Raw genomic sequence first — 20,410 nt, forward strand, 5'->3', positions numbered from 1 at the left:
GTCTTCGGTTTGTACTTTTATCCTCATCTTTGGAATCAGATAACACTGGGTTCTGGCACAATACTTTGCACATTTGCCATACTGAATTTTAAAGAGCCCCACCATTTTATGAAGTCAGGAAGCAAATTTTCAGTTATAGAAATGCTAGTACCATATACATTACAAAATAGGAGGTTTTAGGACTGTAAACTCACAATCTTCACCAAAAAGTACCACTACTTTTCTCCAGTGATCAGATTTTTTTATAGTTATTATCTTTTTTAAGATCTCTTATATTTATCCAAGAACAACAAAATCAGGGACTCAGGCAAGGAATAAATAGTACTGTTACCCATATCTGTACTGTACCAGCACTTTGTCAGGAGCAGCTATTCTGAATCTGATGTCCTGAGGCATTAAAGCAAAGGTCATGGTTACTTGTGCTCATGAAAGATCGTGTGGTCTTTCCCATAAGCTTTGGGTGACAAATGCAGAACCTTGGACAAAATCCAACTCAGGAAATTGCCTCCTAACTACATACAATAATTTCTACAATTTCAATTGAGTAATGTATTTTTTCCACACTCCATCTTAAGCTCCTGTTCTTGGGCAGCCTTCAGTAACATGCGCATTTTACACAAGAGTTGTTTTGAATTCTAAATACTCCTAAATAGTTAAATTCCACGAAATATTTTAGCAACTGGTTTCAAAGGAACCATAAAAGCTCAAGCTTTTCTATTGCCATTTTATGCTGAAGAATTTTCTTGTGCTAACACAGCATTTTCCTAAATTCTGTATCTAACTTCACAAATTGGTAATTTCTGATTATTTTTATTCATTTTTCTCCTACATATATTGGAAAGAAAACCTCCCTTTATAAGCTATCTTGTTAGAATCTGATTGGGAATTCTTAGCATATGGAAAGAAGACTTGTTTCTTTGATTTTATAATAGCAGATCTAATGGACAATATGTTTTTAGTTGTTTACCATAAAGCTGAACTAGTTAGAGAAGGACAATGATCAAAGGCTAGATACTTTCATCTGCTTCAAAATGTAAGCAGAATCCCTGAATTAGCTTGTAATGCCATTATGAGCCTGAAATTTGCAGGAAAAATTAGGAGTAAGATTCTGTGAATATTATGTTTGAAGGTTTTGGAAAAACTTAACTCAGTAAAGACACCAAAGAGCATAATCCAGGCTGGCCGTCCCACAGTAATTTCCCAGCTGAACATTATCTGCTTCTCTCCAAGAGCAGCCCCTGGGCAGTGACCCTTCTGAGGAGGTCCTGGATCTCAGCTGGCTCTGTTCCAGGAGCTTGAGCAGGATCAGGTTTATACCCAGTGAAGGGGGGTTGGCTGTCTTGGAGCACAACGAGTGTCACACTAAATCACTTTTAACAGATTTTGTTTTGTAGACACGTGTTGTTTCCACAGGTTTCCACACCTGTTGGAAACCTCAAACAGTTCCATAAATGTTGAATGACTTTGTTCTAGATGTATATTCAAGGGCTACACCTTTTGTAAAAACATAATTCGCACAGTTCACTTTGTGAGTTTTTCTCTGTGTTACAACACCCAATACTGGATGAAAAATATATTTATACCCTGTGAAGAAAAATTATCTCCTATGAAGAGATAGCCTGTAAGGTTCTTCTTGTCTACTTAGGCTTATTTCCTTCTAACTGCATATATTTTTTCTGCAGTCAGTTTTAGATAATCATATTATTCTCAGCTAAGTTTTTCAAATGATATATGAAGTACTTATTTTATCAAACAGCTGCCACCAAATAGTCTTAAAATGGAAGATTAAAATCCTCAAAGTCAGTCAGTGATAGCATTATACTTGCATATACAATCTTAATACAGCCACGGGTGTAGCAGTTTTGAATGTCATTTGCATATACTACTTCCTCAACATAGGATCTTCTTAGGATCTTAAAAAATATATGTGAAACTCAGCAGAAAATTAAGACCACATAGCATTTTCACAGATAAATTACAGGAAATAGAAAAATGTTTGTCCATAGCTTTTGAAATCCCATACATTTAATACATTACAGTTTCTAATATGTGCAAGTGAAGCTGGGGTGTGGGGAGGAAGGAAGAACTGGAGGGGTCATGGGATAATAATCCTATTTTAGAGGATCGATAATCTATGAGGAAGGTGCCATTTAATAGAAAACATCAGCCTGTAATTGCAGCCCTAATATGATACACAGTGAGTTGCATGCTCAACAGTGCTCTTTGAGGTTATCAGGAAGTGGAATACTCTGGATGTTTACACATTCTTTCAATAATCTTCTGTATCCAAGTTTGGGGTTCTTTTATTTCTTCACAGCTTTAATGGTCTTCTAATACTGTTTTCTCTTGTTTTCTTTTGTAATTTAATGTATTATACACCTACTCATGAGGATAAAGGGAACCAGCTAGGAATATTTTCACAAAAATGTATTTTGTTTAATAGAGTGAGGGATAATTTAACAGGTATGAACACATACTATGAACAAATACTTAGTCCTGTAATTTATTTCATCTCTGACAATGCATTTCTCTTTCTAAACATCTACTGTACAAACTTTTCCCAACCAGTTTTCATAAAGTACAAAAACATGGGTGATCATTGTTAAGAGTTAAAGTTCTGATTTAAACTGTTTCAAGCTGATCAAAATGAAGCAAAGTGTTTTCTCCTTTGTACTGTTATGCAAAATTTCCTTATTAAATTATTGTTTAGTGGAATTTTAAATATTTTGTGATGAAATCCAGAAACAAGGAGAGAATCCTCGCTCATATCAAATATACAGAAATATTTCCTCCAATATGCCCATTTCTTAGAATGCTCTTCATCTCACAGACCTTACAGTTTAAAGTGCATAAATATCAGAAAGAAGAGTGGTATTCATAACCAAACCAAAGAAAATAGATATTTTTCTGCTTTTTATTTCGTTGTCTTTATTTTATTTCAGCTTTGTCCATCAGCTAGTTATTTAAAACTTCAAATTTTCTTCCCAAAGAACTTATTTATTCTTGTCTCTCCCTGGTGAAGATATAGGACTAATTTATATTCAGCAAACACATAAAAATTCCACAAGATTCTGCATAAATATTTCTCTGTCCTTTCATACAATATTTCATTGCTACAGAACTTGATTCCTCTACACTTTTAACTGAATGCATGTTCTATACCTTTTAATAAATCATAAGAGAATACCTAGTAGAGAAGAAGAAGGAAAAGTTAAAAATGCTGATATGGATTTCCTATATCAAAAAATTTGCTATTTTTCCTGTAGCAAAAAAAAAAAAAAAAAAAAAAGGAATAGGTCCTAAAAAAAATCCCCTCTATCAATCTGACAATTTTAGAGCCCATTTTATGCATAGCCTAATTCAACACACAGCAGAGATGCCTTGCCCAGTGTCCTGGGGTGAATGTATGCTCCAGTATCCCCATTATCTGTTTTTTTTCTGCTCAGAAATGGACTCTGTAGCTTTGAAAACTGTATGTAAAGCTGTATGGATTGATGGTTTGCCACCAAAAGGGCATGTTACAAGGATTAAGGCAACAAAAAATTTCATCCTAGCAGTTTTGTTGGCCTGGAGGAAAATTATAGACAATAAATATTTTTTCCTCTAGTCTGGTATTTCCCATGCTCTCAAAAATTATTATAAAGGTCTTTTTAGGTTTAGGTTAGGAAAAAAAATAAAATTATAATTTCTCAATTTAGGGAAATATATCAATTTCTAAATTATTGCAAAGTAGGGCAGATGCACCAAAAGCACTTTTAGAATGGTAATTTTTAGTTTTCATATTTCAGCATTAAAATTTAGAGATTAAATTCTCTTCTATTTCCCTCTAGTGACTACTTTCATTGAAATAGGATTTCATTCAGATTTATTGTGAAGTAGCAGAATGGAAGATGACCCCTTAAGGCAGTCACTCATTATTCTTGTAGCAAATTATGTAATTTCTGAATTGGATTTCCTGAGCACATGAGGCATAAGAGGTGCTGTAGTTAAAAAGAACAGTGATGAGGATCTAACATAGAGAAGGGCTTTATTCAAGTTCTCTAAAATGGACTTTGAAGGTTTTTAGTTTTGGTATCTGTTGCTCTGTGAACATGTGTTTTGAGATCAACTTCCATGAGTTCAAGTGAGACTTACCATTTTTCTCGTGTTAGGACAGGTTTTAAATAGTATGAATCAATTACTTCCACATAAAAACCTGAATGCCTATTTGACATATATTTCTGTCTATCTGGGAAGGCATTAGAAATTTGCAGGCATTGGAAATTTTGCTCCAGGTTTATGACCTTTGAGAAATTTTACCTATTATCCTTTCTTTGGTGTTGGGAACTTATATCTCAGAGCAGAAGAGTAAAAAAACCCAATTCTAAGAAAAGCATTGCCAGAATTCTTTGCCCATCCCTTTTCCTTCCTTTTATAGCCCCAAATTTTATTAAAATACAAAAAATAAAATTAAAAAAAAAAGTGGCAGCAGGGAAAGCTTTTACAACAAAACAAAGGGTTTTTTTCTTTTCTTTTCTAACAGCAAGAAGAAACATTTAGCAATTGCCACACGGACGAATACAAGGGAACATGAGCAATTGTGTGTTCAGGCCTATTGCCACCACTAAAGATAATCTCTTGTATTCCTTGAGAAACATTTTTGACATCAGCTCATTAAACTTTAAAAACTAATCTTCATCCATAATTTGCACAGATCCCTGGTGCTGTGCAAACCCACAAGCCTGGCCACAGACAATGAGTGTGAAAGTCTCTTTCAAAGCCATGGTTAGATGTGGCTGATTCCTAAGCCATCCTTTCCATGCGTTTCCCAGTCAACAGATCACCTTAAGCCATGAAACCCTCTGCCTGGCACCATGCTTTCTTTTCCAGGAAATTTTTTTGAAACAGTGTAAAGGTAATATAGACCTAAGTACAACTTTGCACAACTTAGTAGACCTTTCCTGATGACATTTGAGACCCAGAAGACAAAACAGATTGATCTTTGTAGGTATTATGCCTCAATCACTCTGGCTGATAATATTTCCCCTTTAGCTAAACGAGTTAAATCAGAACTAAAGCATTCTAAGTCAGTTCTGGAGGTTTCTCTTGGTTTCTTTTGGTTCTGTACTAACCAGGAAACAGCACTCCAGGTTGGACAAGGAATTTTCCATCCTTCCAACCCTCACTGCATTTGCTTTGCCTACAGCCTGAATACATCTTCAGCTACCAGTGAACAAAACCATGATATATCCACATGCATTTTTGCCTGTCTCTTGTCAGGTACTCCACTGAAAACAGAATTATAGGAAGTACTTAACAGAAGACCCTTTTGTAGTGAACCCATTATCTTCTGAAATGTCTTTATTTCAGTGCAACTGCCTTTCCATTCACTTGATTTGTATTTCCTGTCACAGTCTAAGGAATTTCTATATTATTTTCATTTCATAAATCCATCATATGAGATAGGTTTAAGAAAGTCAATAATATTACATCTTTTTCTCCATTCATCTTGAGAAAGAACATTTTTTTAACTTCTACATTAACAATGAAAAATTGACTGCAGTTTTGCAGAAGAATTTACTTATTAAAATCTGAATTAATCACATAAAAGGGAAATCCTCATTGCCTTACAATGTAGTATTCACAAGATCTGAAAAGTGAGTCTGTCTTTGAATTTTCTCAAAGTGAGAGGTTTTTTTGTCTTTGCTCTCATAAACTTGTTTATTTTTCTTTGCAATAATACTACTTCTGATCTAAGAACTGTCCTGGATATAATATTGAAAGTAATAATTATATGGTTCAAAAAATTTGTTCAAATGTTTTGTGATTTCCTAAATTAAAATCAAAACTGAACTTTAGATTTTTAAGAACATACATGTAATTTTTGTTCATTTTCAAGGGGAAAATAGAGGTAATTTTCTTATTAAGAAACCATATTGAATCATGGGATTTATACCAACAGATAATCTGACTGAGAAGATACCAGATTTTGAATGCTTCCATATTGCCTAATTTAATTATTTAGCAGACATAAGTCTATATATCTTGTCAGGCTCTCACTGAAAAATAAAACAAAGGATATGTTCTCTGTATATCAAGGATAACTGATATTATTCTGAATCCCAGGTGATGTAGGAATAAAAACCTGCTAAAATTTTGAAGGTGAAAGCAAATTGTCATGTTTTGGTAACAAAGATAAGGTAGATGATGCATTTTCTGGGCAGCCAGCAAAAATATGAAGAGCACAGGGCAGGTTTGGGGTGGACTCTTCGATCATCCAGACCACTGGGAAAACAGGGAAGCAGGAACATATTGGTAACAAATTCTTTGGTTATATAACAGTTTCTACAAAAGCTAAAGAAAGCAAGTAAAGGAAAAGGCCCCTGGCTGTGTTTCTGGCCAGCCTGGAAGAATAGGTTGAGATTGTGCAGATGCAAAGTAACCTGTCAGAGTGACCATGAAATAGATGACAGAATTAACAAGCCTCAGATGGTTAGAAGGGAGAACACAAACATCATAAATCATGGAGCTCAGGACAGCAGACTGCAATAAACACTTGGAGGTGGAAATGTTAGATTTTTACATAATGTCAGTAAAAAGGGAAGTAGGAACTGGAGAGTGTTGGTAGTACTGTTAAAACAAAAAGGAATAAAAAAGGACAATTGATAGTATATTGCACAAAGTATTCTGAACTAGAGTGTCAAGAGTCTAGGAATAAAAACAAAGGCAAAAGATAACTTATGACAAAGTAAAACACAGGGGAAAATTTATTAGTATTAGAATATTCAGAAAAATGCTGGTCTGTTCTTCAACAGGAATCTTGAGGTCACAGTGTTAATGTCATCTTTGTTTCTATCTTCAGTAAAAATGTCAATTCTGATCTTACAGCTAAAAAAATGAGCTGCAGAGATAGAGATGAGTAATAAAACCAGAACAACAGATTGGAAAATAGTTAAATGAGAGGTTCCAAGATAGGCTCAGTGGAAATTCTCCATAGGTATTTTCCTTAAGCCTGACTTTTGTCCCATGGATGATAAATCATTATGTTTTGAAAACCAGCCTAAAATAAATTAAGCTCCACAAAATTAATAAAAACCACTCTACATCTAATTAAAAAAAAAAAGAAAAAGAAAAAAAAAAGGCTAGAGGAGAGAAAACGACTCAGCCTACTTTCACTTTTAGAAAAATCTTGAAAATTAAGAGTCAAACATCAAATACACCATTCACAAACACCCAAAAGACAGAAGAGTCATGACTGCCTGCATGGACCTTTCAATATCAAATCACAGTAAATTAATCTAATTCTTTGTATGAGATCAGCTTTGCTAAGGTGCAACAATGAAAAATAAATAAAACAAAAATAACCGGTCACAAGAGAAGTTGTTGGTCACAAGATAACATGAAGTTGGGTGGGAGTGCTGTTCTGCTGAAAGGTGGGAAGGTTCTAGAGAGGGATCTGGACAGGCCGGATCCATGGGTCAAGGCCAGTGGTGTGAGATTCAACAAGACCAAGTGCCAGTTCTGCACTTGGGTCACAACAGCCCCAGGAAGTGCCACAGGCTGGGGCAGAGTGGCTGGAAAGCTGCCTGGTGGAAAAGGACCTGGGGGATCGGACAGCAGCTGAATGTGAGCCAGCTGTGCCCAGGTGGCCAAGAAGGCCAATGGCATCCTGGTCTGTGTCACCAATACCAGGGCCTGCAGGACCAGGGCAGGGATTGCCCCCTGTACTCAGCACTGGTGAGGCCACACCTCAAATCCTGTGTTCAGTTCTGGGCCACTCATGACAAGAGAGACATTGAGGGGCTGGGGCATGTCCAGAGAAGGGCAACAGAGCTGGGGAAGGGCCTGGAGCACAAGACTTGTCAGGAGCAGCTGAAGCTGTTTAGTCTGAAGAAAAGGAGGCTCAGCAGGGATCTTGTCTCTCTCTACAACAACCTGAAAGGAGGCTGTAGCCAGGTGGGGACTGGTCTCTTCTCCCAAGCAACAGGACAAGAGGAAATGTCCTGAAGCTGCAGCAGGGGAGGTTTAGACTGGGTATTAGGAAAAGCTTCTTCACTGAAATGGTGGTAAAGCACTGGACAGGCTGCCAAGGGACTGTGGTGCAATCACCATTCTGGGAAGCATTTAAAAGACAAAGACTGGCACTTATGGAGATGGTTTAGGGGAGGGCTTAGCAGTGCTAGGCTGATGACTGGACTTAATAATCGCAGGAGTCTTTTCCATTGTAAATGATGCTCTGATTGTATAAATCAAAATTAAATGTCACTGATTTGAGTATTCTTTCTCTGACAGAAGCCACTAGCAATTGTCAAGGAAGAACATGAATAAAGTATGGTAAGAATGTGGTAGACTGGTTTCAACAAATATGCAACTTAATGACTTTCAGAACTGGAAGTCGCATCAACACCTATTTTGAGATATTCCATTCAAAATTAAAATATATTTTAAATAAAATTTTTCAGAATATGATATATTTTCAAAAATCACTTCTATAACATTATTAATATAATATAATTGTCGTATACAGAGATCCTACCAAAATTGCAGAAGTTTCAAGTACTGAAAGATTTAGGAATAAAACTCCAAGTAATCTTAAAAGGTTTAAGAACATTCCTGAAAAAAGAGGATTCATATTAGAGGAAAAAGAAAAAAAAGTTATGGATTTAGATTACACTATACAGATAGAGGATAGAGAATGACAGATCTGCTCTTCTGTAAAAGGTCCGAGGATTAAAATGGATCAGAGCACGTGCCAATAACATTGCCAAAAGCAAACATACTGCCTAAATGAAAGGCTGGTTGTAAGAGCTGGTGCAGCATCCACTGGAGTAGGTTTGCAGTTACAAGCACTGCTCCTCGAGAATAGTCTAGGTCATCTGAAAGGAGTTAAGAGAGAGGAATGAATGATAGAATTGAATAAAATATTTTGCAAGAAAGTTTGAATGGGTCATATGATCTAAATGAGAGACATTTGAAAGGAACTTTAACAGTTTTCAGATGTGAAAAAAGTAGCTGTAAGGAAGAGACTAAGCAAGTCTCCATGAACTCTACATATAAACAAGAAGTTTCTCATGTATATACCAACAAGGAAAATTCAAAGCCAGGTTTTGGAAAAACTTTTGGACAATCAAAGTTATTCACAAAGCAGCTCAGTCTCCATCACTGGAGTTTACCTAGGAAAAGATAGACAAACACCTATCAAAAAAGGCTTAGGCATAAATGACACAGCTTCATGTTAATGGAGTTGCCATCCTGGGTCTTTTTTTTTTTTTTTTTTTTTGGTGTCCTTTTAGTTGCTTTTCTATCTGTTTTTGCAAAGGCAATTAACTACTTGAACAAATCACCAAATCACCAATGAATGTTGTAGAGTCTCAGTTACTTCTAGTTGCATTTGAAAATACAAGTCCTTCCTATGAAATACACTGTCTTGCAACAGTTAGTATATGTGGTCTTATGCAGAAATGACTGACAAGGTCTTTCCTTATTTTTTTTTCCTGAAGAAGATTAAATTACATGCTTCTAATGCTTTCTTCTGGCCTTACTATCTAGATGCTATGAATAGATTAAATGAATACTGTTGAGTACTGCAACACATTGCCCAGACATGTTATAGAATCTTCAGCCCTGGGCAATATGCTGTAATTTACCCTGGTTTGAGCACTGGTTTGGACTGCACAGTCTCCAGAGGCCCCTTCCAGCTTCAGCTCTTGTGATTCCATGAGATCCTGTGATTTCTAGATTGCAACTACATTAAGTGCATCTTATCACCATGAATCAAGTAAAAACTTTGAAGCATTCAAGAATGAAAAGAAGAAAAATTGATGTGAAGAGCATTTTCTCTCTGTCATGGTCTACATGGCTTTTTTTTTTTTTTCTGATGTATCCTAATTATTTTTGTTCCAACTGGATTGCTTTTCTAATGAAAATTAGGCTGTTTTCTGCTGTTATGAGTGTCTGAAATGAATCTGGTGAAAGTTACAGACTTTGTGAGATGCCACCCTGTATGTATGTGATAAAAACAGTGATACAAAAACATAGAAGGTGATTTGGTAAAATGGAGAACATGATTAGATGCTCCATATGAATTGGGAATTATAAAGACCAATTTAGGACAATAGTTTAGAATGGATAATAAGAAATTTTAAATGAGAAAAAGGTAAGTTTTCAATGGAATATGCTTAAAAGAAAAATAAACAAAATACTGGAATATGTTCAGTGTGCAAAGAAGGACAGGGAATGCAGGCAAAACCAGGAGGAGTCAGCTAGCACAGTTCAGTGAGGGCTGCTGTCTGATTCTAGGCCCTCTCCACTGAAATCTGGAGTTGTGTCATATGCAAAGCCACATCTTTGACTGATATAAACCCAGCCCCTCTGTGAATGAGGGTTTTCAGTAATGGTTCTTTTTAAAGGCTCACAAAGAAGGTTTACCTTTATCCCCAGGACAGCAGAAGCAGAAGCTAACCAACCCACTTCTCTGTTAAGCCCATGTTTTCAAAGTTTCACCTCCTCTGATTTATCTGATCGCTCAGCAGAAACCACAGACATGGATAGTGGAAAAAATCCTTCTCATGATGCAAAGAAGAGATAGATGCTTCTAAATGGGAGTGAGAATCACAAGTAAACACAGCGAGCACTATGCTAACCAGAGGCAGTAGTATGGCATGGTGGCCCCTCGTTGAAACTCTGAGCTAAAAGCTTGTGCAAGCCTGACAATTAGAGGCTCAAACCATGTCCTGGATGTTGGCACTTACACCAAGTACTTTGGAAACAGAACACTCTGTAATTCACTTAAATGGCTGAAAAATGGAAGTGGTGATTATAATTTATGTTATAGATTAGAAGTTAAGTGCTCTTATGCAGGAAATAGAAACTCTAAATATGAGACCTCCCCAGCCTGGTGGTTCAAACTCAAAATTTCCATCTTCCATCAGCTCAGCTTATCAATTTTAGAAGGAAGCTTTGGATGAGAACTGCTTTCCTGCAGAAACTCTGTCATCATGCAATAAAGAGTTCACTGTTCCCATATACTAAGAAATTTACTACTCAAATTTACTAACAAATTGAGAATGTAATTTCATTTTAAAATGAAAAATAAAGGCAAAGTCAGTGTTAAAGAGAATTCATCTGTGAATGGCAAATTGCCTCCTGAAGCAAATGCACTCATTATGCTCAAAGAAAGGATGAGATCTCCCACAGTTAAATAAAACTAGTAGGAAAAATAATTGCTTGATAAATCAGAGTAATTAAATTTTGCATATGTGAATGCTACTGCACTTCGGTCTTCAGTACAACAAGGCCAGCCCTGTAGCAGAGAAACAGCACATAAAGCTCAGCCTTTACTCCCTGAAAAATGTACTACTGAAAGAAATAACCCACCTTGTCCCTTCTAGCTCTTCACCAACGAGGAATGGGAAATCTTGCCCCCAAAACTATTGGGATCAAAACAGCCAATAACTGTGATGATGCTATCTAGCTCCAGTTCACCTCCTGCAATCATTCCACCAATCGTTAATGTGTCTTCTAACATTTAAAAAAGCAATAGACTCTGCTTTTCTTTGGGAACCTGTCTGACAGGTCAGTTGTTAGTTGGTCTGTCTTATGTGTTAATTTTTGTGTACCAGATAAATAACTGTTTCCCCTGATAAACTTCAATAAGAAAAATAAACTTCTGCCACTATCCTTTCAAATTTCAAAAGTTTATTCTTGACTATTGAAACAATTTTTGTGTTTAGGCTATTCAAACACAGTTATCTACATCTAGGCATGCACACATTCATCAGTTGTTCATCTGCCTGCTGCAGTCAGCAGAAATCCAGCCAATCCAACCTAGAGCACAATTGAGTTCACCCCAACCAAGGGAACCAGAAACTGCTGAGCTGAATCACTTGCTCAGCTCCAGTGACTCCAGCCTTGATGTTTACTGACTCTAACAATGGCTTTGGTACTGAGGGCTCAATCCATTGCCCACACAGAAGGAGCCAGTGCCATTTGAGATGGACAGGATAACCATGCTGCCTGTCCTGTTGGCAGTGCATCTTGCAGAGCTGTCAAGATGCCTTGCGTACTTCAGGGCATCTGAAATGTCAGCAGCTCCTGTGTGAGGGTGACTGAAACAAGCCTCTAGGCCACAAAGATTCCTGCATGTAGGCATGACAAATTTAGGTATTTTGGCTGTCAGCTGAATCTCTGGAATTTAGCAATCTGAACAGCTTTATCTGCAAAGGCCATAGCACGTCCACAGGATACGTAGCACTCACAAGAAGTGGTTTATTATGGCATCCCTCCTATTCAACAGGCTAACAGGAGGAAAGCACAGCACAAGCTCATTCATATCTGTTCCTCAGGAGTACAAGGATGCCTTGCATACTCTGTCTTCAGAACCAGTCAAGCAGAAATCACCAGCAATTACTTTCACAAGAGTTACAGAAGAGTGAATTTGGGCTTAAGGGTCATTTTAAGGCATGGTTATATGATCAGATTTAGATGGTCATAAGTTAACTCCATATTTTATGTCACCTCAGGTTCACAATGCATTTAGACACATTATTACAGGATAACATATGAACTAAAAATTCACACCTCTCAGTTTATTCATGCAGGCTCAGTAGATGGCAAACTGGGTTATGATCCAAGCTGTAACTGATCTGTGCTGCAGAATCCTGGGCAGAGAGGGCATCAGATACCAACCTTTGTGTATTTAGGTGTTCTCAGACACTCTGGTGCTGACCCCCTCACTGCAAGATCACCACAAATTTGGTACAGTGGAACATCAGGCAACAAAAGACTCATGAAGCACTGAGAGAGCATATCTATACAGAAATACGTATTCACCTTTTGACAGTCCATTTTTGACAAAAGAGAAGTTGCCTTTTATTAAGAGAATCTAAACAAAAATTAGTAGTTTTTCCAACAGCTTAATGTTCTGTAAATATCAGTTCCCTGAGCAATTTCCTTAAAAAAACTTCAGATAATCTTATTGCTCATGGGATCTGTGCATTTAGTCTCCTTTTAACTTCTCCACTGCAGCATTTTTGTAGGAATTTACCATAATAAATGTGATTATGGATGCAGTTTACACAAGTATAGCTCCTGATATAAGTTACCCATTTGGTGGTTAGCTATTCTTTTAGACTAGATATTGCCAGATGAATGAGCAAGTTCTTTGAGCTTCTTCCCAACGTGCCTCTTGTGTGTATGTGTCGTGTCTGGCAAAAACTGTAGCATCCACTGAGAGAAAGAAGACATGTAGCAGATGCTTGACTGCATTTCTTTCCCTGCTTCACTGCAGTGACTGCTCAGAGAAGTAAACAATCCACTCAGTAAAACAAACTGCTGCAAATGCTCACTATGTGTTCTATCATTTGATTATTGTCTTGCTTATTCTCTTTTCCTAAATAGGTTTACTCAAATTCTCCTACCAAACTATACACTCCTGAATTTTTATCAGCTATATCTCTTCCCTCCAGGCAAAGCCCACACGTCCTTTTTGCTACAAGACTGTTTTATCTACACGTAGGATTGGATTTTTTGTTTGGTTTTGTAAGGTACTTATTCTTGGAATTAGTTCCTGCTTTTTATATTAAGGGATGGCATTTCTATAAAGTATTCCATCTCTAAATCAGACAGTGAGAGGAAAAAAAAATGTGATGTCTCTCATTTTCAGATTTGAAAGAGCAGCTGATGATAGAAAGCAAGATAAAAAAGTTGACCTTAAAACAATCTGGTTCACGATGATGCTGCCTTTTAGTCTCAATGTCCAATTTATCTCAGAGCACATGCAGGGTGAAGACTGTAAAGTAAGACTAATGGGTATGGCAGAAACATGTGCAGTAATTCATCATCATAACAAAGCATAGCACAATTATCAGGAATTTCCTGTAGACTTGCCATGATTACATGGAAACAAATTGTTTCATCTGCTCAGTTAGAAGTGCAAGAATACTGAGCCAAAAACCAGAAAGGGATTGTTGTCCCCTATATACACAAATTATCCTTTTAGGAAATGACAAATATACAATTTGGCTTTCTTTTTGGGTTTGTACACTGAAATAGTACTTATTCAGTGCCTGGCCAAATGGGTCTCCATGTTCTGCAACAGGACACATCACAAAAACACAAAGGAAGAAGAGACAGTTGGCTGCAGGGTTTGAGGAGTTAATGGATGTAATCACAATATCTTTTTCATGCTTGCCAAAGACTATTGCAGAAAAAATTTCAAGTAAGAATAGAAAGAAGGGAAACCTTTAATTAGTTGGAATTTACTTATAAAAAAAAAAAAAACAACAAAACAGCTTGTCTCTGCTTGGTGTATCTTCCTGAGAAAAGACTAACATCAGCACCACTTTGTGAGTAATTTGGTTTGGTCCTGTTCCTGGTGTTCAGCTACCTGGAGTACAGTTTAGGCTGCTGTTTATTTGACTCTTCTCCCTGAGGACCACTCTTCTGTAGGAAAATTAAAGCTATGCAATGCTTACACGACATTTCTTGCACTTCTGCTGGAGAACAAGACCCATTCTGAGTAAGCACTAATAATAGACAGCACTGCAAGTAGCTGCTTGGGGCTCACATGCCTGAGAGACATAATATTAAAGGAGAAGTCACTGCTGAAAGGAGCTAATAGATTGCATTTCCTATCACAGATCTCTACTGTTTTTCAGTGATCATGCCACTTAGGTAAAGTGGGACTTTGAGAGCTAAAGTCTAATTAAAATAAGTGGGCGTTATATAACTATGCTCAGAAGGCAAATTTTCTGCAATATTCCTTAGTGACTAGAAGCTGCTTTTCTTTAAAGCATTTACACAACTCAGCTCTAGCAATTTAATGGTTGGAAGATGATAAGGAAATAAATTAGATTTTGGTACACAGCAGTCAAATTAATTTCAGGGGTATATATAAGGTTTAGCACTTAAGTCCCATAACCACATCATGACCCATATCAACTGGAAGGTCCCAGTTTTTCAGGGAAGGCTGGATAGCACACATCACACAATTGCTTTTTAGAAGATGTCATCATGACAAAAGTCATGTTTCAGGGAATGCCTTAACTCCACCAGGATATCCATTATGGTCAGGGCTGCATTGCTGAGGTTCCAGGGATGCATCTGGCCCAGGGAGTGAATTTAACTTTCCTGTCCTTTCTTTTGTTTTGTTTTAATTGGTTTGCCTCTGTTGCTTTCATGATTTTCTTCCCCAAATAATTTCCATTACTGATCTTGTCTTTCTCATTTTTTTCTCTCTTTCCTGGTTACTTCCAGATTAGCACCAGGATGGAAGTGCCATGGGGAGCCCCACTTGGTCCCTTTCTGCAAAGGGCAACAGCCAGCCTTGGCAAAGTGAAGGCATTCTTATCAGAAGCAATGGGGAACATTGGTGGGGGGTCTATTTTGGGTGTCACAGGTTGGTGATGACCTGTCACACTGCTGCAGTCCAGGTAACAGTGCAGCCACTGTGCTCTGCCAGCCCTTCTCAGAATCCCAGCCATGAAGGAACCATGGAAGGTGCAAAGACACCTAAGTTCACTCACTCTGTCTCAGCCTGGTTTGCCAGCATTGCTTTCTTAAGGAATGCTGCACAGAACTCAGTCTCCAGGGAGGGGAAGCCTGCTGCAATCAGCCTTATGAAGGAAAATATATCAGCCTCAGAATAATTTCATTGTATGGATGAATTCTGCCAAGTTTCTGGAATTTTCACAAACCAGTTTCATCTACCCTTAATTTACTGATCTACTTTTTAAAATGTAAACAACTTTCAAATAAGATTTTATTGCATTTGGATATAATTCTTGTCATGTTCTGTACTTTTCTGCTTCGTTTCCAAAGAATGTTGTGATGATTAACTCATGCATTATGTGATGCCATGTGTAATGCTCCCTTGTGACAATAACTCAAATTGCTATTTTCATGCTATCTTCCTGTCTCTCACTCTTGTTTTATTTTTACTCTAGCCTTTTACTCATTTGAATAGAAATATTTTCAAGAATATATTTCTGTCTCCTTTTGCCAACTGACTGCCAGCTCACAGAGTCTAGAAAAATGGGTCAGTGGAAACATCCAGCTCTCACAGGTTTGCTTCCAGTTGCTACAGAGTTTGCTTTCCCAGGAATTCTCCTGGACCTTCATCTGCAGAGCTCAGTCACTCATGAAAACATCAACAAGTTGTATGGGAACTCTCTGAATGGCTGGTTAGCCAATGAGGCAAACAGCAAGGGTTCAGCTCAAACAAGCAAGGAGCAAGCTCATAGCTTTGCAACTTTGTTATATTAAATAGAGGATTCAGTACTTTTAAACCTTCATTCTGGATATCAATAGAGAAAGAGAGATTCTAGATGTTAACTGGTCAGGGATGAAATGGAAATTTTTTTTTTAATATTAATTGATCTTAACCTGAATAAAGATGCACATAAATCCATTTCATTTTACCATTTGAAAAGAAGAAATAGGGCTAAAATTTTAAAGTCACATAATTCTGACAGAGATGTAGGAACTTGTATAATATGCATGGAGAACCTACAGCAATGGAAAATCCTGAAAAATCTAGGAGAAAAGAAAGTGACAGCAGAAGACATGTAATCAAGAAAAATTTGAGGTTTCTCTTGAATGCTAGTTGTCCTTGATCATATCAGTAATAACCTGTTACTGTTCACAAACTCCATATCCCAAATCTATCTAGAAAATGGTAAAAAAATTAAGGATAGGAAAAATTCACCTTTCAGCAGCTGAAGAAGTACAGTCTAAAAAGATTGATTTAGAGTTTTAAGTCCACCTCCTTGTGAGAGCAGGACTGTTTTCAAAATACTCTAAGCAGTAGTTTCTAGTTTAGCTTTAAATACACAAAGCAATGGCTTTGCTCTTCCTTGTCTTGAAATCTATCCAAGTTTGGAATTCAGTATCCACACCTCAGTGGCTTTTGCTGTTCTCCACTTTCAGATGCTATATATACAACAGAAGCATGCAATTTCCTCTAGGTACCATGTATGAGTGTGCTCAATAAGTAAAAATGTTTCCTGCATATAGGGGCTATATGGGTGCAGCCTCAATAGCTGCCAGACATTAGGATCAAAAGGATGTGTGTGTGTCTTTCACATCACAACCTGATCACCTGTTCTTTTATCCTGTCACTCCCACAGAGGGAGCACCCCAAGGAACATCTCCAGCCAGACTGTTCCTCCTTGCTGTCAAGGTCACTTACAGACATTAGTAGATATTCATCTATCCTTAGCCAGTAAACTGAAAGACATTTCACTTTCTTTGTACATCCTCATCTAATAATGTTTCTCTTTGAATTGCCTCCAGTTCACTGCACTGTTAATTAACTTTTATGCACTACCAGAGATGAATGCATCTCAGCAGTGACTTAAGTGATTTCTCTACAGCCTGTGTTTCAGTTTCCATTCATAAAACACTTCATCCTATATTAGTCAAAATTGTCCCCCCTTGTAATACTTTTGCATTTCCATAGTGTCTCTCATTGTAAAATAAAAAAGGATAGAGCAACAGAGGAGGTAAAAATTCAAATACCAATACTTGTCTTTGCCTGAAATACTCAACTTGGTTAAGGGGAGAAAACCCTTCTCTGAGTGTCAGTTCTGTATTTTCTACATGTCATTTTCATTATTAAACAACAGCATATGAGCCTTGCCTTAAATATCAATATAATAGGACCTTAGTTGTTTAGTAATATTGCTTTAAGCTGAAGTTAAGCTGAACTCAACCCAAACCATGTAAGCACTTCAAAATGTAGCAAAGATTTATTTAACAGCCTGCAAACAGCACACAGCTTTCCCTGCACATTTTAAGGACATATCTAGGGTTCACAAGCACTTTCAATTTTATCACCTAATTATTAGAGAGACAATTTGCAAGAGTAAACAGTTCATACACTGTCTGAAGCTCTTAGCATTACAATGAACATGGATATAAAATTATTTCATTATATAATAGCAGAACGTGTCTGACTTACACAAATGTTGAATCATTTAAAGCTGAGGTTTCCCACACTGGTGTATATAGATTTCTGTCAGTGGTCAGCAGCTGAAGGTTTATTGCTGTCTGGGTGCAGAGAATTCATTCCCTATGGACAGTGAGGAGAGAAGAGATTAAAAAAAAAACAAACTGACCACGAAAAAATACTTCAGTTTATCAACAGCAGTAAAATATTTTTTGCTAAAGACTGTAGCCCGACAATTTCTGTTAAGAATTTTTGCATTTTATTATGTTTTTGTCAAATGTATTGTTTATACTGAAATTTTCTTTTTCAGACTGTTTCCTCTTTCCCAATCTATCCATTTATGAGAAAAAAATACTACACAATATGTTATTTATAGGATATTTTCAGCAGACAAAACACCATGAACTCAAAAACAAGTAAAAAGAAAAGTGTTTGCTGGCTTAGGAAGCCTGATGTCACTGATAATGCCTAGAATTCAAAATGTGTATGCACAAGGAATTTAAGAAAGAAAAGGGAGCAAAACAATTACAAATTAATATTTTGTGACAAAGTCAGGAAAGGCAAAACCATCTGATGCTCAAAGATTTCACAAAGAGGGATTTTAAAGTCCATGAGCCTGTAAAAGGATGACCAGTGAAAAAATAGGTGTGCTGAAGGGAAGAGAAGAACTATCAGTGAAAAGGTTAAATGCCTTTTTTGCCTTTGTCTTCACAGGCAAAAACTGTTCCTGGACCTTTGTGCTTCTGCAAAGAAGAGGGGCAAACATCAGCAGGGGAGCAGTAGTTCAGAACTGCCTGCAGAATGGACACACTCAGTGTCAGGGGCTCCTTTGGCTGCCCACTGAGGTGTCCAACACGACTCTGAGGTTCCTGCCTATCACTTGTGAGAAACTGCAGCAGTCAGAGCGGGGCCCTAATGGGTAGAAACAAGGCTAACATATGTTCATTTTAGGGGAATGGTGGCTACAACAGATACCAAGCCACAACCCAATACATAGGGACCGTAATAAACTCAGGAAGTAGGACAGCAGAAACCTCATGAAATTCATCAAAGTATCATCTTGGAGTTCTAAGCAAAATAAATGCATGTGGTTTGGACCCATTTTGGGAAAAAATGTGATTTGTTTTAGGATAGGCCAAAGTATGTTTTTTAAATAAATAATGTGTTCAACAGTTTTGTGTTGTCCCACTCCAGGTAAACCATGTCATATTTCAGTATACATCATTTCCATAAACAGTTGCTGAAGTTGGCACAGTATTATATATATAGAAAATATTTGGCCATGGTTTTGTTAGAACTGCCTCTGTGACTGTTACAGTTCCCCTGTATTTTCCTGTCATTGTCTGCTCATCTTATTTAATATCACTCATTCTAATTTCCATGCTAATAAACTCAAAAGTCACAGATAAAAAGAGAAACCAACATGTACTACTACACAGAAAATATACCTTCAAATTGCTTTCTCAAAAACATATTTCAAATTACTTTTTTAAAAATTATTTTTAACCAGTAATGGCTAAAATCAAGTTCAGGAATACATTCAAGAATATTTGTTTATTAAAATATAAAACACTGCCACAAAGTGGGGATTCAATTGGTTAACAATCACAACCAATTCCAAACTTTCTCAGGTCTAATGAAACCACTGCTTTAACTGTATTAGTTATCCAAGTAGTACAGCCTGCACTGCAGGATATAAAAGATTCATGTCAGTAGAGATTTAAGCTCAGAAAAGTAGAACAATACTTAATGGTTAGTGAACTGCATTGGAATATTCCTTAAAGCAATTTCTCTTTTTCTATGTCTGTGTTACACTGGGTTTTATTTCATCCAAGCCAAGTGAAAACTTCAAATACTTAAACAAATTAGGGGTTTACTGCTACCCCACAATTCAAGAAAAATGTGGTCATCCACATTTGTTTCATAGAGAAACTGCTTTCAGAAAAGCAAGAAATTGTGAGACTTCCTGGTTACCCCTAAGCTTATAAGCAGTAATGAAAAAGAATAACTCTAATGAAAGAGCAGATTAAGTAGGAAGAACCTTTCCAGAAGTGTCATTTTGGATGCTGAAATACACTGTAGTGAAAAGAAACCTGTATGAAAGATACACTGCAGTTCTTTCCAAAGCCTCTGTTTTGGTTTTCACCTAGTGAGACAACAATGAACAATGGAACAATGGAAACAATAATTATACTGGCATCCTGTATTTCTGCTTTTGTAATAGTATTTCCTCTCAAATATTTAATTCCATAGCTGCATTCTCTGAATATTTTAAGCTTGATTATACAGTTTCTGCAACCTGTTTTATACTGATTTTGCCAGGCAATAACCCAAAAGAACAGAAACAAGCTAATACTTGGAGAAGTGCTGTGAGCATACTCACATACAACATAGCCTAGCCACATGTACCTAACAGAATTCACAGCGCTGTCTATGAAATCTAATGCTTGGGATAGAACAAAAAAAAATTATTTAGCCATCAGT

At 36.9% G+C, this 20,410-nt stretch overlaps 1 protein-coding gene across 2 annotated transcripts in view; it reads right to left on the reverse strand.

Annotated features, from left to right (window-relative positions):
- The window catches only part of TUNAR (TCL1 upstream neural differentiation-associated RNA), a 157,502-nt gene that overhangs the window by 43,512 nt on the left and 93,580 nt on the right, over positions 1-20,410 (reverse strand). For both annotated transcript variants that reach the window (XM_064423473.1, XM_064423471.1), the window contains exon 2: positions 17,939-18,049. The gene's annotated coding sequence lies outside the window, so the exon portion shown is untranslated. The remainder of the gene's footprint in view (positions 1-17,938; positions 18,050-20,410) is intronic.

The sequence above is a fragment of the Passer domesticus genome, chromosome 6 (assembly GCF_036417665.1).
Source record: "Passer domesticus isolate bPasDom1 chromosome 6, bPasDom1.hap1, whole genome shotgun sequence".
NCBI classification, from domain to species: Eukaryota; Metazoa; Chordata; class Aves; order Passeriformes; family Passeridae; genus Passer; species Passer domesticus.